Genomic DNA, 18,684 nt, shown 5'->3' on the forward strand with positions numbered 1-18,684 from the left:
CTGCTCCTATTGAGGAGAGATGTTTTGAGAAATGTCTTAGGTGCCTTAAATAAGGTCATTACTGCCGACTCTTAATTTCTAGCATCCAGATAGGCTGTTGTTCAATTATTAAGATTTATTTTATTCATTTGATTCAAAATGTAGCAATTAAAGCCTTCTATATATTGGTAAACACTGCATACAAAAAAACCTGGTAAACATAAACAAAAGCTGTTTTTTTGTTTTTTTGTTTTTTTTTTTTTTTTTGCTTTTTAGGGCCACACCTGAGGAGGTTCCCAGGCTAGGGGTCTAATCACAACTACAGGTGCTAGCCTATACCACAGCAACCAGCAAGGCGGGATTCAAGCCACATCTGCAATCTACACCACAGCTCACGGCAATGCCAGATCCTCAACCCACTGAGCACGGCCAGGGATCGAACCCTCAAGCTCATGATTCCTAGTCAGATTTGTTACCACTGTGCCACAACAGGAACTCTAAAAATTGTCATTTATTGAATGTCCATTATATGCTAGGCTTTAAATATGAACTCAATCCTCTCAATTATCCTGTGAGAAGATAATCTTTCATAAGCATGTGAAATCATGCTTTCCTAATTTGGGAATAGAAGCAGTAGTCAAAACTTTGTGCTACTGTCACAGGCTGACTTTCATCCTAAAGACAAAGGATTTGAGTATCTGAGGTAAACCATTTGAGGTTAGCCTAAAGAAAAAAATGCATGAAATCTGATTAGCTAACAGATTTTATGAGCCAGGCCATAGCCCTTAGAGTTTTAAATTGCCTCTCTGGTAGTCTAGAAAGAGGCTCCAAGTTTCCACAGATTGGTTTCTTATGGCAAGAATGCTTACAATAAGATGTGTATATTGTTTTAATCCTGATGTACAACAATGACAGTACTTCGCTTAGATCAGAATCATCAGAGCACCATGAATGTACTCTTCTCTTTTACAACATGTTTAGAAAAATGTTGTGACTACCTAATAACAATCCTCTCTTCCCTGTAAGACTGCGAGTGTAGTGATGGAGGTCCTTGCCATATGGCTAGTATATATTTATTAAGCACTGCAGATACTGTGTTAAACAAAACAGATGAGGAGTTCCCATTGTGGCTCAGCAGTAACAAACCCAACTAGTATTCATGAAGATGAAAGTTCAATCCCTGGCCTCGCTCAGTGGGTTAAATATCCGGTGTTGCCCTGAGCTGTGGTGTGGGTAACAGATGTGGCTTGGGACCCATGTTGCTGTGGCTGGGGTGTAGGCCTGGGAACTTCCACATGGTGCAGGTGTGGCCTTAAAAAAAAAAAAAAAAAAAAACCCCAAAACAAAACAGAGGAAGTCTCCTGTCTTTACAAAGCTAACATTTCAGGAGGAAGGAGGCATAAAAAAATAAGTATTATTGCAAGTATAAATACAATAATGAAAATAAAGTTGGCCAACAGGAGAATAAAATGCAGCAAACATAAGGAGAGAGTCAAGCCCACTTTACAAGTAAACAAAAAAAGTGAGGATCGAAAGTTCAAAAATTTTAGGTCCCTGGTGGCCTACTGGTTAAGGATTCAAGCATTGTCATTAGCCTTGGGTTCCATCCCTGGCCCAGGAACTTCTGCATGCCACAGGCGAAGCAAAAAAAAAAAAAAAAAAAAAAAATTTAAGTTTCAGAACCTTAGACCTAGAGGAGACACTCGAGCATGAAGAGCTCAACACCCCCTACACAACTGATGAAAACTATTTTTTAAAACCACAACCAATCATTTAAAGCCTCTGGAAATGACCCTAAGGGGAAAAAACAGCGACTCAAGAAAATCTATGAGAACTCAGTAAGAAGGGCAAGAGGCTGTGGTATTTAAATCAAAACACTCCCTCCCCATCTCCCAGTTCAGCAAGGCAGACGGACTCCACTTCAGACTGCTGCAGCCAAGAACACAGGGATGGCTCTCCCTACAGCTCCCAAGCTGAAAGCTTTATTCCTGGGAAGGGCAAATCTTCAGCATTTCTCATCCTATCCCCAGCTACCTATTGCTAAGTCTCAGGATAACAGAATTAAGAGCCTGGGGGCTCTCTTCTGCTCAGCCTCAACTCTGTGAAATAGAGGCTCTGTGGAAGCTGAGAATATCAGGGCATGGATAGCCTTTGCCCCCAATTTAGGAGGGGTGGTCTTCACCAGAAGAGACAAGATAAGAGGAAATACGGGCTATTGTACCACTTCTCTTCACCAACAGCTCAGGCTATCAGGAGCATCACCGGAAAGAAAAGCTTGCCATTGTGCCCACTCTTAGCTAGTTCCACAGCCCTGATTCAAATTTTGCATGAGGAAAGAAACTGATAGCCTAAGACAGATGGGAGGTGTCCTCCTGGTGCCAGAACAATTATCTAACATTGACTTTAAAATAAAATCAGTATCTGGAAGAGATACCTGTACCTCCATGTTCATTGTACCATTATGCACAGTAGCCAAAATATGGAAACAACGTAAGTCTCTGTCAACAGATGAATGGATAAAGAAGATGTGGTATATATGCACAATGGAATATTCAGCCATGAGAAAGGAGGAAATTATATCGTTTGCAAAAACCTGGACGAAACTAGAACACATGACGCTAAGCGAAATTAACCAAAGACAAATACTACATAATATTACCTACATGTGGATTCTTTAAAAATATATGTGTGTGTGTGTGTATATATGTATATACATATTAAAAAAAACTGTAGAATGATGGTGACCAGGAACCACAGTGTTGGAGGGAGACAGGGAGATGCCAGTCCAAGGGCTGTTACAAAATGAATTAAACTCTGGAGATATAATGTATAGCAAGGTGACTATAGTTAATCTTTTGTGTTGTATACTTGATATCTGCTAAGACAGCAGAGCTGAAGTGTTCTCACCACCGAAAGGAAAAGAAAAAGTAATGATGTGAAGTGATGATTAATTAACCCGATTGTGGTAATCATTTCACAAAGTATATGTATGTCAAATCACCACCCTGTACACTTTAAATGTAAATAATTTTGTGTGTTAATTTTACTCAGTAAAGCTGGGGGTGGGGGTGGGGGGATCCTCTCTATTCATAGTAAGCCAAAAAAAAAAACAAAAAACAAACAAAAAAAAAACCTATGCTAAGTATGAAAAAGAAAATACAAACTTGGACAAGGGGCAGGTATCAAAGTTGTGGTAGCCTAATCTGATAAACCATCAATAGATAAAGCCACAGATAAATTCCTCACAGTCCCCTCTTTCTTTTCTAACTTGCATTTTGCATTAACAGCTTTCAAAATACTTTGTTTTAACCTAAATGACTCTTTTTTTCCTAAAAGAATTTAGTTCTGTTCCAGTCTCAAAGGAGGATTTTAATTTTAAAATTAAAAAAAATTGCTAAAAAGCCAAACCATTAAGAAATTAAGCCCCTTCCTTTAGCAATAAATATTGATATATACTGTTTTTATGACAATGGTATAGTGTTCTATTTTTGTGAGTTTCTTTAATTTTTAAATTGAACTATAGTTGCATTTACATTGTTTCAGGTGTACAGCAAAGTGATTCAGTTATATATATTTCAGATTCTTTTTCATTTTAGGGTATTACAAGATAATGAATATAGTTCTGTTTTATACATAGTGGTCTGTATCTGTTCATATCAACCTCCAAATTTATCTGTCCCTTCCTTTTCTTCTTTGTTCCCTTGTGATTTGATGACTATCTTTAGTGTTAGTTTAGGTTCCTTTTTCTTTTTTGTGTGTGTATATATATATACATATTACAGAGTTTTGGGTTTTGGTGACCTTCAGTTTTTTGTATAGCAATACTATATATATATACAGTATTGTTCTAAGTTGCTGATCTCAATTTCAAACACTTTTTTTTTTGTTTTGTTTTGGTCATGCCCAAGGTATGTGGAAGTCCCTGGGCCAGAGACTGAACCAGAGCCAGAGCAGTGACAAGGCCAAACCCTTAACTGCTGGGCCACCAGGGAATTCCTCAAATTTTAAATATCCTGCACTTTTACTCTACTCCTCTCACAGTGACTGTTTTTGATGTTTTTCACCTAATTGTTTTGTGTATCCCTTAGCTACTTATTGTGAACACAGATGATTTTATTACTTTTGTCTTTTGACCTCCCTAAACTATATTTATCAAAGATTGCTTAGCTTTACTGTATGTTTGCCTTTGCTAGTGAGTTTTTTTCATTATGTAATTTTTTTTTTCTAGTTTTGGCCTTTTCTTTCCCACCTAGAGAAACTCCTATAACATTTGTTTTAAAGCTCTTTTGGTGGTTCTGAATTCTTATCTGTAGAACTTCTGATTTCTCCATCAAATCTGAATGGGTGCCTTACAGGTAGAGCATTCTTGGTTGCAGGTTTTCCCCTATCACCACTTTAAATATATGGTGCCACTTTCTTCTGGCTTGCAAAGTTTCTGCTGAAAAACCAGCTCATAGTCTTATATGAGTTTCCTTGTAAATTATTTGTTGCTTTTCCCTTACTGCTCTTAATACTCTCTATCTTTAATTTTTGTCAGCTTTTATACAAATTAAAACCAAAATGAGATACCACCTCATACCCACTAGGATGGCTACAATCAAAAAGACAGACAATAAAAGAGCTGACAAGAACATGGAGAAACTGAAACCCTTACACAAGCTGGTGGAAATTTAAAATGATACAGCCAATGTGGAGAACAGTTTGGCAATTCCTTTAAAAGTCATGCAGAGTTAAAATATCTACTCCTAGGAATATACAAAAGAGAAATGAAAATGTCCACTCAAAATATTCATACTTGAATGTTCACAGCAACATCATTCATAATAACCAAAAAGTAGAAAAAAATCTAAATATCTATCCACTGATGAATAGAGAAACAAAATGTGGTATAACCCTATATTTGGCCATAAAAAGAAATGAATTACCAATACATGCTACAACACAGAAGACCTTTGAAAACATTATGTTTAATAAAAGAAGCCAGTCAAGGGAGTTCCCATCATGGCACAGTGGTTAATGAATCCGACTAGGAACCATGAGGTTGCGGGTTCGATCCCTGGTCTTGCTCAGCAGGTTAAGGATCTGGCGTTGCCGTAAGCTGTGGTGTAGGTTGCAGACACAGCTCGGATCCCGCGTTGCTGTGGCTCTGGTGTAGGCTGGCAGCTACAGCTCCGATTAGACCCCTAGCCTGGGAACCTCCATATGCCGCAGAAGTAAAGTCAAAAAAAAAAAAAAAAAGGAAGCCAGTGAAATAGACTGTATCTTGTCTGGCTCCATTTACATGAAATGTCCAGATTAGGCAAATTTATAGAAACAGAAGTTAGACTTACGGTTGCTTAGCTCTTGGTCAGGTGGAGTGGAAATAAATAAGGTTTCCTTTAGGGTAGACAAAAATGTTCTAAAATTACAGACTGAAGTGATGGTTGCAAAGTCCTATAAATATACTAAAGAGTATACTTTAAATGAGTAAGTTACATGGCTTGTGTATTTATCTCAATAAAATTGTTAAAAAAGAGGGAAAAAGGCTTTGTTAGTCTGAAAACCTAAGTATCACCTGTAGTATTGTTCTTAAAGGGAAATGGATTCCAAGTTCTGCTACTTTCCTAAGAAATTCACTTACAACTCACATAGATAAAGGCAAAGGTGAGCTGATCATTCCAGTGGCAGCAAATGCCAAATCCACACAATATAAACACGCTCCCATCTATTCTAACCTAGATTCCTGGAAAGACCAATTTGATATCTGTCAATCCAAATTTATAGTCCCAGTGATGAACACAAGTTATGGTCAGGAGGGACAAAGCAATTCCACAGAAAATAAAGACACTCTTTATAATAGCTGCTTTTAATACCCCACCTGCATGTAATGTAACACCTACTAATTTACATACCAACATTTTAATGTGTGTTTACACTAAATGTCAGTTTGGCAGTCGTCCGACCTGACATTCTAACTCTTCCTGCATATTATTTACATTTTTCAAACAAATGTACCATTCTCTCTTATTCGATACTGAACTCAAAGGCCTGAGCTAATCTACTTTGAACTTCAGTTTAGCAAACTTTTTTTTTTTTTTGGTCTTTTTAGGGCCACACCCATAGCATAGGAACATTCCCTGGCTAAGGGTCGAATCAGAGCTGTAGCCTACGCCACAGCCACAGCAACTCTGGATCCGAGCCACATCTATGACCTACACCACAGCTCATGCTAATGCTGGATTCTTAACCCAATGAGCAAGGCCAGGGATCGAACTGCATCCTCATGGATTCTAGTCAGATTCACTTCCACTGAGCCATGATGGGAACTCCTAGCAAACATTTCTTAAGCATTCTATAGTAACAGTATATGTCAGTCGCTGTGCTGAGAACACACAGATGAATCATAATCCTTACCTAGAAGAGCACACAATTTAAAGGTCAAGCAAACAAATAATTATAATAACATATGATGTGCTCTACCGAAGGTGAAAACCACTGTTTATGACATACAAAAATTAAAATGTGGAGGACACTGCCCCACAGAGGAGTTCAGAGAAGTCTTTTCAGAGGAGACATGGGGTCAAGAGAACAGCAAAATAAGGCAGGGAAAAAAAAAAAAGATAACCAGGCAGAGAAGATAAAGGGCATGATATGTACACGGCAACTCACTATCACCACAGTGCAGGGTGTAAAGTGAAAAAAATTAATTCCCTTACAAAATAGTCACTCGTAAGTTGTGAGAGAATGAGTCTGCATACAGTACAGAAAAGGATGAATCTGAAACCCACCTAGGAGTTAACTGGAACTGTCTGGGCAAGAAAGGACTAGGACCTGAACCAATCAGTGGTGGTAGAACACTGTACAAACCACAATGTACATAAATAATACCTCAAAAAGATGAAAACTATGTATTGTAAGAAACATCAGCAGAACCTCGTTGTAGTTCTGATGTGAAGAATGAGGTTTCAGGCTTGATGAGTGGTTGGAATGGAAGTGCTATTATATGAGATAGCATAGACAATGGTAAAAACTCCTCTGTGGAAGATACGGCGTTCACTTTAACCTAAGTGTGAGTTACCTGTGGGACTTGTCGTAGGCATCTGGAAATGTGATTCTGGCTTTCAGAGCTGGAAATAACGATTTGGGTTTCATTATGCTCAAACAAAGTCTCTCTAAAACCATGAGATACATACAAGCCAATTAAGCTTATGAGTGCATATATGGCAATGTTTCTCAATCATTTGAAAGCATTTTGTCTCATCTTTCCCCTAACTATTCTATCTTTAGAACATTTATCATCCATCGCCCAAAAAAATTTTGTCTACTTATGCTTTCTATAATTTGTTTCAGAGAAAAAAATGTATGTTGAATGTCATTTTCTGAATTATCCATCATACTACACCACAACCCACCATACTAATGTGCATCAAGAAGACAGTATATCCCCTCCGCCCCCTGGTTGGGAATCAAAGATACACAGGAAGGAAGAGAAATAATTATTCTTAACCAACTCAGAGTATCTGCTCTCCAAGTTCTTACAAGTCAGTAACAAATTGGTTGTAATTTGATATTTGAAAAGAGTCACTTAAAGTATTTCTTTTTTGTCTTTTCAGGGCTGCACCTCAGCATATCTAAGTTCCCAGGCTAGGGGCTGAATTGGAGCTGCAGCTGCCAGCTTATGCCACAGCCACAGCAACACCAGATCTGAGCACATCTGCTACCCACGACCTATACCACAGGTCACAGCAACGCCGGATCCTAAACCCACTTAGTGAGGCCAGGGATCAAACCCGCATCCTCATGGTTCATTTCCACTGCAGCACAGTGGGAACTTCCCATATAACACATTTACTACCATTCATCAAAATTAACGGATAGGAGTTCCCGTCGTGGCACAGTGGTTAACGAATCCGACTAGGAACCATGAGGTTGTGGGTTCGATCCCTGGCCTTGCTCAGTGGGTTAAGGATCTGGCGTTGCCGTGAGCTGTGGTGTAGGCTGTAGACACAGCTCGGATCCCGAGTTGCTGTGGCTCTGGTGTAGGCTGGTGGCTACAGCTCCGATTTGACTCCTAGCCTGGGAACCTCCATATGCCATGGGAGCAGCCCAAGAAATGGCAAAAAGACAAAAATAAATAAATAAATAAATAAATAAAAAATTAACGGATAAACTAATCTATCTTCGTTATTTTTGGTCAAATGATACAATATTCACCATTCAAAAATATGTTACAATCAAATCTTAGAATCATCACTTGTATTAAATTATCCACATTCTAATGCAGATTTTACAAGAATATTGCAGAACTGTCTACAATTTAAGATTCCAAATAATATACAGACATTAAAGCAGTATTTTTTTTAAGATGAGGAAATCTGTAATGTTTAATCTGATCTGAACACAAAATGTTCTTAAAGCCAAAATGATTCCAATTCCTATTTAAAATCCTTTGTTCAAATTATTCTTCTAGGAGTTCCCACTGTGGTGCAGCAAAAATGAATCCAAGTAGGAACCCTGAGGTTGTGGGTTCGATCCCTGGCCTTGCTCAGTGGGTTAATGATCTAGTGTTGCAGTGAGCTGTGGTGCAGATCGCAGATGCAACTCAGATCCTTTGTTCCTGTGGCTGTGGTTTAGGCCAGCAGTTGTAGCTCCAACTGGACCCCTAGCCTGGAAACCTCCATATGCCACGGGTGCCATCCTAAAAAGCAAAATAAAATTATTTTTCTATTACTTGTCCACGATCCTTGTCTAATTTCTGTCCATTGTAAAAGTGCCAGCTTAAATCCCAAGCCTTTATTAAACCTTCCCTAATGACTCCTCTCACATCTGACCTTTCACTCGTTGGGGACCTTTCACCAATGTACTGTTTGACATCCTACTCACTATTCCCACATTACACATACAGGACACACACACACACACACACACACACACACACACACACACACAGAGCTAATGAATAATGAGAATGCCAAAAAATGACGGAAAAATTCTAATCTCCTGAATGGTTGAAATGGTTTAGCCACTGTTTCAAAAATTATTTTTGTATGTAAATAAAATGAAGAGCACACCCAAGTGGAAGTTTCCAGGCTAGGGATCAAATCAGCTGCAGCTGCCCATCTACGTCACAGCCACACTAACACCAGATCCAAGCCACAACTTGTGGCAATTCTGGTTCCTTATCTCACTGAGCAAGGCCAGGGATTCAAACCACATCCTTATGGATACTACATCAGGTTCTCAACCTGCTGAGCCACAACAGGAACTCCAAGATACTTAAACTTAACCAGAGAACCAACTCTGTGTCTTTTGCCTCTAAAATTCCATTCTCCTTCCAGTCTCATCTACCTTTGTTTAGCCAACAGGTCTTTCAATTTTCTACATGAGACATATGCCAATTAATTATATACTTCAATTACTGTATCTATTTGTGTAACCAACACCTGACCAAAAGAAAGGCTTTTTCAGAAACCCAAACTTCCTCATACCACCTCTTCCAACTTTTTTTTTTTTTTTAATTTATTTTTTTTCTTTTCTTTTTGCCATTTCTTGGGCTGCTCCCGCGGCATATGGAGGTTCCCAGGCAAGGGGTCAAATCGGAGCTGTAGCCACCGGCCTACGCCAGAGCCACAGCAACTCGGGATCTGAGCCGTGTCTGCAACCTACACCACAGCTCATGGCAATGCCAGATCCTTAACCCACTGAGCAAGCGCAGGGATCGAACCGGCAACCTCATGGTTCCTAGTTGGATTCGTTAACCACTGCGCCACCACGGGAACTCCCTCTTCCAACTTTTAATCACTATTTCCCAAACTTCAATGAGCTAAACGACATTCTTCATGTCTTCACCATGTGAGTCACCTATTCTAGTTACTTAATATTTCTATTTAAATCAACTCACTTAATGGAGCTTCACTCTAAGAAACAGGCCCAATTCTGATTCTAGTGAGCAAGCCGTGTAGCTTCTGTAGGAACAAAGTCAGAATATAAACCATATTCCAAAATGACCTGAAAACAAGGTTTTGCTAAGTCATTCTCTCTCACTCTTCATTTGTGAAATCAATCTTTTGGGTCCCTTTCAAGTAAAACAATATGATTGGGCTGGACAACATTCAGTTTTAAAATATTAACTAGGATAGTTTTTCAGCAAAGAAAACATGGACATCCTAGTATGATTGTTAAAGACTTTCCCCACAATAATTTTTTTTTTTAAAAGCTGCACCTGTGGCATATGGAGGTTCTGAGGCCAGGGGTTGAATTGGAGCGGTAGCTGCCAGCCTACACCACAGCCACAGCAACGCAGGATCCTTAATCCACTGAGCAAAGGTCAGGGATCAAACTTGAGTCCTCATGGATACTAATCAGGTTCACTACTGTTGAGCCATGATGGGAACTCCACACAATAGTATTTATTTAAGAAATAAAGATGGAGACACTGATGTGGTATCCATATGACATCTTATTTCCATAGTTTTCCACAAGGTGTATCTACACACATTATCTAAACAGTTAAACTTTCCCTTTATATCCCAATATATGTATCCTTGGTCTGAAATCTGATTGATTCAGTTCTGGCTACTTCAAATGGTCTATTATATCATCAGTCTTCATTTTAACCAGATATTTGATAATAAAATAAGCAGGTTCTTGGGTCACAAAAGAACAAATTAATGAAGGGAAAGCTTCATTCAAAAGAGTATCAAGATATAAACTTCAGAACATATTATAGAACCCCTTAGGTTGATGGTAATCTTCACAATCATGGTTCTTTTTATTTGTTCTCCTGAAAGACTTCTAAATGGTTCTGTTCTTTGATATGTTATTTCATTACGTCCTTTGCCATCCTAAGATGTTAACGTACAAGTCTCAAGTGACTTTCTTCAATGTAACTACTTAGAAGCTCCAATTCTCATTTTTCAGGATCCACCATAACTTATTTTGGGGTTAGGGCTTTTTCCTGTGTTAGACAGGTAAAGTTAACTGAAGTATCAAGATTTTAAATTACTTTTTTTTTTTAAAGGATCTGGCATTGCCACGAGCTGCAGTGGTGTGGGTTGCAGACTCGGCTTGGATCCCACATTGCTGTGACTGTGGCATAGGCTGGCAGCCACAGCTCCAATTTGACCCCTAGCCTGAGAACTTGCATATGCCATGGGTGTGGGCCTGAAAAAACAAAAACAAAACATAAAATATCACTTTTTTTCTTCTTTTGTCACACCCACAGCATGCAGAAATTCCTGGGCCAAGGATCAAACCCATGCCACAGCAGTGACTCAAGCCACTGCAGTGACAAGAGACTGTCACTGCCTGACAAGAGAACTCCCCCCTTTTTTTTCTCAAACGAGGCCAAGAAATCCCATGTCGGGGACTTTGGATATTAGTCAAGTCTGTTGTCATCTCCAGGGAACAGAGTTCAAAGGAGACAAAGATCTTAGTGGTGTGTCCTAACTTGTCTTCTAAAAAACAAGTACCCAAGCTTAGCTCTTGGGATTTAACAATATAAGTGATAGTTTAAAAAATACTTTACGTATAAATAAAATTTTTAAGAAAATAAAACATCGAGTCCTTCCCCATTTCTTTTCTCCTTACCCTACACTTCTCTGATGGAGCCATTTTTCCGTGGCCATCCACAGAAAAGCTTTACCTTTTAGTGGGAAATACTCTACTGTAAATGAATACCATCTAATAAACTGTCTTACATCTTTTCCTCTGAGATCTTAAAATCATTCTCTTAAATAAGTATTCTTTTTTTTTTAGGGCTGCGTGGAAGTTCTCAGGCTAGGGGTCAAATCAAAGCTGTAGCTGCTGGCCTACGCCACAGCAACACAGGATCCAAGCTGTGTCTTCAACCTACAGAGCTCATGGCAATGCCAGGTCCTTAAACTCACTGAGCAAGGCCAGGGATCAAACCTGTGACCTCATGGATGCTAATCAGATTCGTTAACCACTGAGCCACGATGGGAACTCCTTAAATAAGCTAAGTATTCTAAAAGCAGATTTTATTTTTAAAATATCCTTAAAATAATTAATTCCCATCTGTTAATAAGTTATAATTCTATTACCATAAAGGCTCATTAGCCTTCTGGGTTAATAAGTAGAAAAAAAAGATTTAATATTTTCTCAGGGACTAAGTTTTCTGCAAGGAACTCAATGCCCACCTGGCTATAGACTGGGTGTTTTTTTTTAAATCAATAATGCTAAATTGTAACAAGGGTAATACTTTCACAAATAAGCTTTATATATTTCTAGATTTCATCCAAGTATAACCCTAAATAAAAATTTGATGCGCTTAACTAAATGCCAAACAAGTGCTCCATTTAGTCTTTATAGGTAGAGACAATCATTATCCATGTATTAGATAATAAAACTAAGGCACGATTAATCACTACTTAAGAAACTTCCCCTAAAGCCAACACAAAGGGGAAAATGCTTCGAACCTAGACAGTCTGGCTTCAGAGTCCTCATACTTAACCACTATACTATCCTGCCTCTTGTACCTTGGCATTGTTATTGGGATAAGTATTCTGAATAAGTATGTTACCCTACTGAAATCTACATTATATCAAAAAGGATCACCACAGTGAGAAGACTAACAGTCATGTCCCTAAAACTCAAAATCCAACACTTTAAGGAAACTAACTGTTACTTGCATTTGTTAGTCTAATTCTGCCATTAAAACGTCTCTGGAATTCCCAGTAGTGGAGATGAGTCATCATTTTGTCATGGATAACAGCATATGGGCCTTGAGCCTTTTTTTTTTTTTTTTTAATAAAAGAGGACCCAGTAATAATATCAACACAGGGAATGACGCAAGGGGATAGCCCAATCAGGAATGATGATCAATATTCAAGGAAGGTTGAAACTGTACTAATTATCAGTTCTGACTGTGGGGAGGGAAGGAGGGAGGGGGGATGAGCCAGGAGATAGATAGGCAGCATACAGCTTAGGCCATTTCTCTGAAAGCAACTTCAAAATCAAATAGAAATTTAAGGAAATGAGATTAAGAATCAAATTAATTTTTCTACTTGTATGATTATTTAAACTAGGAAGTACACTTAACCATGCTTTAAATTTTCATTCCGTGTGACCCTTTACCCTAATTATTTTCCCTGTGTGTGACCTTCTAGTCTCACTCCTTTAGTATGTATTATCCAGTTACTAAAGAATCACACTGCTTCAGGCTCATGGAAGTTGGCAACTTGTTATTTCCGAAACTGGTTTCCTAGAGAACATTGTTAAACAGGGTTCAAACAAGCAGGCCATAAATCAGAGATGAGAGGTTCTGGGTTGTTTGAGAGCAGACAAATTTCTTTGCTACATTCCTGTTCCAATCTCAAACATGCTCATGTCCAGAGTGAAGCTCCAAAGAGGGAAATCTAGTTTGCAACATTCCTCAAAAACACTGAAATATATATTTGCTGAATATATACTACCACCTCCCAGAGCTAGTTGTTTACATATAGAATATACTCAGGCAAACATTAGACCCATTATTTTTGTCCTTGCCATTCAACCTCTTCTTGACCACCTTCAGCAACAGCAAACACTATTTTATCCTTCACGTTTAGAGAACAACTTCACTGAATATACAGTTCTAGCTGGTGTTTTTCCTTCAACATTTCACCTCACTCCCTTCTTGTGTGGTACTGCCGAGAAGTCCACTCTAATCCCTATTCTGCAGGTAAATTGTTTTTCTCCTCTGGGTTTTTTCATGGTTTTCTCTTTGGCTTTCCTCTTCTGCAGTTTCAAAATGCAGACTGTAGATTTTGGGGTATGATGCCGGGTGTCACTTGTTCTCTGAGTTTCTTGGACCAGTGGTTTGATGTCTGTCATTAATTTTGGAATTACTGGAACTTGCCCATTATTACTTCAAATATTTCTTCATTTGTTCGACTTCTGGTAACCCGAGCACATGTATGTTACACTTCTCCAAACTGTCCCACAGTTCTTGAATGTTCTGGGTTTGGTTTCTGTTTTGCTTTGGTTTGGCAGGGAAAAGGGCTGTTGCTTGTTCCATTTTCTTTTTGCTTTTCAATTTGGGAAGTTTCTACTGACCTTTTATCAAGCTCATTGAATTTTTTTTCCTCAGCTGTGTCCAGCCTATTGAGGTGACCACCAAAGGCAGTCTTCATTTGTCAGTTTTTATTTCTAGCATTTAAAATTTGCTTTTGGAGTTCTCTTTGTGGCTCAGCAGGTTAAGAATGTGGCATTATCACTGCAGCAGCTTCAGTTGCTGCTATGGCATGGGTTTGACTGCTGGCCCAGGGACGTCCACAAGCTGTGGGTGTGACTGAAAAATAAAATTTGCCTTTCTTTCTTGAGCATTGTCACCACTCTACTTAAACCTGCTTTTGCATGATGTCTACTTTTCCATTAGAGTTGTTAATTAGTTATTCTAAATTCCTGAACTGGTAATTCCAAAAGGTGTATCATACAACAATCTGTTTCTGATCCTTGTTTTTTCTCTTCAGACTGTTTTCCTTTTGGTATGATGTGTGATTTTTTTCAAAAGCTAATTAATAGGCAATAAAAACTGAGGTAAACAAATCTTTATTGTGAGGTTTTATGTTAATTTGGCCAAGAGTTGGGCTATATCTAAGGTTTGCTATGGATATTGACAGCTGAGCCTGAAACTCATTACTTTATTAAATAATCCTTTCACCATTAGGCTAGTTCTAACTGTCACAATGGTTTTCCTTGTCACCTGGAACATATCCATTGACCCTAGCTCTGCCTTCTTAACATAAACCCAACTCCTCTGATAGTTTTCAAAGCATCTGAAGACAGGCAGCACATGTATATTATGTCTGTACTCACGTTTGATCTCTGACATCTCCATTTTTTAAAAACTGTTCCCCAAGGTATTTTGTTTCTATTTCCTTTTCCATCCTGGTCCCTGTCTCTGAATACACTGTGGTAAATTAATCACTTTTGCTAAACTAGAATCCAGCCAGAGTTGAATACAGAACCCCAGCTGTGGTTTAACCAGCTTTCAATGAAACAGAACTTCATTTCCATATCCTGAACACTCAATGTAGATGTTACCACAGCTCTGTCACCATGGTGACTAATGACCAGTGCTTTCTCCTGTGTGACACCAAGCTAGGTCTTCACCATACTGATGCAGTTAACTTAGAGGAATCCAAATGCAGGAACTGCCATTGGAAGTTTTTAAGCAGAGAAAAATAATAAAAGCAAGGCAAGATTCACACCAATTCCCATTCAATTTGCACTGGTCATGGACCAACGGTTATTAATTAATCTGTGAGCCATGGATGAGTATTAGAGAGAGCCCTAATTCAACTGAAGTTGTAAGTAAATCTGTATGCATATGAGCATTTTTCAAAGCTGCTAGCAACTCAAAAAAGGTTAAAAATGTCCATATTTTCATATCCTATAATCTTTCTGATGTTTCATGAAAATACCTTTTTTTAAATACAAGAAAAACAGAACACAGTTCACTATGGTCCAAAGTCAAAAGGTAACTAAAATCTCACTAGGAATTAAAATTAATATAAAACATACTACTATAGCATAATACATTTAGCATCTAATAAGCTATCAAAATTTACCCTGGAGTTCCTGTCATGGCTCAGTGGTAACAAACCCAACTAGTATCCATGAGGATGCTGGTTTAATCCCTGGCCTCGCTCAGTGGGTTAAGGATCCCACATGGCTGTGAGCTGTGATGTAGGTCGCAGACGCAGCTCAGATCCCGTGTTGCTGTGGCTGCAGTGTAGGTCGGCAGCTACAGCGCTTCAGCTCTGATTTGACCCCTCGCCTGAGAACCTCCATATGACACGGGTGCAGCCCTAAAGACACATACACATACACATACACACACACACACACTCAAGATCTTAGCCTGATAATGATCTGCCTAGTTAATATATGTGCATTTCATTTTAACAAAAATTACCTCAATTTTAAAATGTACTAAATTTATTAATTCCCCCATAACACCCAAGAATACTACTTCATACTGGAGTAAGATCACTGGAATGACAAAGATTCCAAGAATGGAACTGGCTTTGCTTTGAGCAGAGCTTTTCTCCATAACTGATCTAAGTCATGACCAAATTTTGAAGACGTTTTACAAAGAATTCTTGCATTAGGAGGTTAAGCCTGACAAAATTGTGTGAGATCATGTTAGTGCAAGCAACATAAGGCTCTCCTTAAAATTTTGATTGATTTAACTACATAAGAGGTTCACATTTTACTTGAACAAATCTGATGTGTGCCATAACATCAAAATTACCAAGACAAATTCTAGTTCTAACGAGATTTTACTGCAAAAGCAAGGAACACATAACTAATTTACAAAGTATAATTACCAAAAATATCACTTGCTAAATGAATTACAATAGGGACTGAAGGACTGCAGAGGCAATGAGGACCTGTATTAAATAGATAACTTCCAATATTCTTGTTAGTAATATCCCTCACTCATCTGCCACATGGATATAGTTCTTTCAACAGATCCAGTAAGTATAACTTATTTATCCTGATGTGGATAAATGGGCCTTTTTCTAAAGGTCTCACCCCTGTTTGAAATAAAGGAAACAACAAATACAATAAATGCTAGCCACCTATAATGTTAAATTAAAAAATCACTTTCGCATTTTAAAATAGATGAAATTGAATATATGCAACTATTTAAAACAAGAAACAAGAGTGGATGAAATACATTAAAATAATGATTGTTTTCAGAGGTTAGTGTAAACTTTTGAGTGTTTTTTTTTCAGTATTTTCCAAATTTTCCATAATAAACATGAACTGCTTTTTACAATGGGAAAGTGTTTTAGGAATAAAAGGCAAGGAAAAAAAATTTTTTTTTTTTTTTGTCTTTTTTTTTTTTTTTTGCCTTTTCTAGGGCCTCTCCTGCAGCATATGGAGGTTTCCAGGCTAGGGGTCCAATCAGAGCTGTAGCCGCCAGCCTACGCTAGAGCCATAGCAACGCAGAATCCGAGCCGCATTTGCGACCCACACCACAGCTCACCGCAACGCCGGATCGTTAACCCACTGAGCAAGGCCAGGGATCGAACCTGCAACCTCATGGTTCCTAGTCAGATTCGTTAACCACTGAGCCACGAAGGGAACTCCGGAAAAAAATTTTTAATTCAGCATACTGCTTTCATAAGATGAATTAAACTACTCAGACATTTCGCCCATAAGATAAGGAATGGGGCAAGTCAAAAGCACTGATTTTAAAGCTTGAATATATCTCATAATCATTAGGGTTGATGTCTGCATTTTTAAAGAAAAAAAGGCTTGATATTACACAGTTTCTTCATGTTCATGCAGTAACTTCTAGAACCCATAACTCCAAATTCTCAGTTCACTATTCTAATTCATACACCATACTCACTGAAGACTAACCAAGCCAAGTTGGATGTAAATTTGTACATAGAGTACAACTATAACTGCTTTTAAAATTTTTTTATATGCTTATGATGATGATTTTAGTCTATGATTTTTATAAGATTAAGGAAACACACTGAAATGTTATCAGGACCTAAGTGATTTTAATGTACTTATTTTAATGTAATTATTTTTAATGTATTTTTCAAATTTCATTTGAAGATAATGTTAATACAGTATTTCTATGCCTTGGTGTTTTCATTCATAAAACGGGTTAGGATAATAGTATCTGCCAAATACAATCGCTAATAAAAATATAATCAGTACCTAGCATGGTACCTTCACACATAGTAAATGCTAAGTATCAGTTCCTATTTCATGTTAAAATTTTAAATTATCTCCTTTACAATGGAGTTTAAGTGCAGTAGCAAGTTTCTAGTTAGACATTGGTAATGCTTCCCCCACATAATGTATGGAAATGTCTCCTTCATGCAGGATTGAGATTCAAGAGGCAAATAATTACATGATAAAGAGAGACTATGCTGTCTTATAACTTATTATATTTTAATATAAATTATCTTTTCTATAAGTTCTAGGAGTAGGAAAAAGCTGTCATTCAGTCTAACATCTTAAAAAGAAACCTATTCTGCTTCTGATTTCCTCCACAGAGTGAAAAATCTAAGCAAAGACATACTGTGAACACATTTTAATTAAATCCAAGTCTCTTAAGAGAATCAATTACATTCTAAAACACTAGGGCAAAAGGCAGAAAACACTTTAGACCAACTTTATTTCTGAGACAATAATTACATCTCAGAAACCACAAAGAACTACCAAGAGGATGCACACCAGCAAATACTGTACCTAATTTTGAAAAAAGGCAGATTCCATAAACAACAGAGAAGTAGGCCTGATGCAGATAAGACAATATTTCAAAAAATGACCGAACACATAGCTGCAAAAAGAACTTAGGAATTCATCAGCCATCACTGAGATGCTAAGAAAATAACTAATAATACATACACTTGAAATTTGAGAGGACTACAGACAAGGCCAAGAGAACCAAACAAGAAATAACAAGAGTCAAATTTTTAAAAAACTCTACAGGCTGAAACATTGATTCCGTAAGTTAATAAAGACACACATATTTTTGAAATTAATTATGTAAGAATCTGACAAACAATTCCAAGATTAAGAATGGCTGATGTTTGAGTTCCCATCGTGGCTCAGTGGTTAACAAATCTGACTAGAAACCATGAGGTTGCAGGTTTGATTCCTGGCCTTGCTCAGTGGGTTAAGGATCCAGCATTGCCGTGAGCTGTGGTGTAGGTTGCAGACACGGCTCGGATCCCGCCTTGCTGTGGC

General features: G+C 38.0%; 1 protein-coding gene across 6 annotated transcripts in view; it reads right to left on the reverse strand.

The window, feature by feature from the left end:
- Positions 1 to 18,684, reverse strand: part of RPRD1A (regulation of nuclear pre-mRNA domain containing 1A) — a 71,205-nt gene that overhangs the window by 5,675 nt on the left and 46,846 nt on the right. The window lies entirely within an intron of this gene.

Source organism: Sus scrofa, chromosome 6 (genome assembly GCF_054392235.1).
Source record: "Sus scrofa isolate SSC_HxYL_T2T_F1_AM1 chromosome 6, Sscrofa_HxYL_maternal_Yorkshire_Landrace_v2.0, whole genome shotgun sequence".
Taxonomy (NCBI): Eukaryota; Metazoa; Chordata; class Mammalia; order Artiodactyla; family Suidae; genus Sus; species Sus scrofa.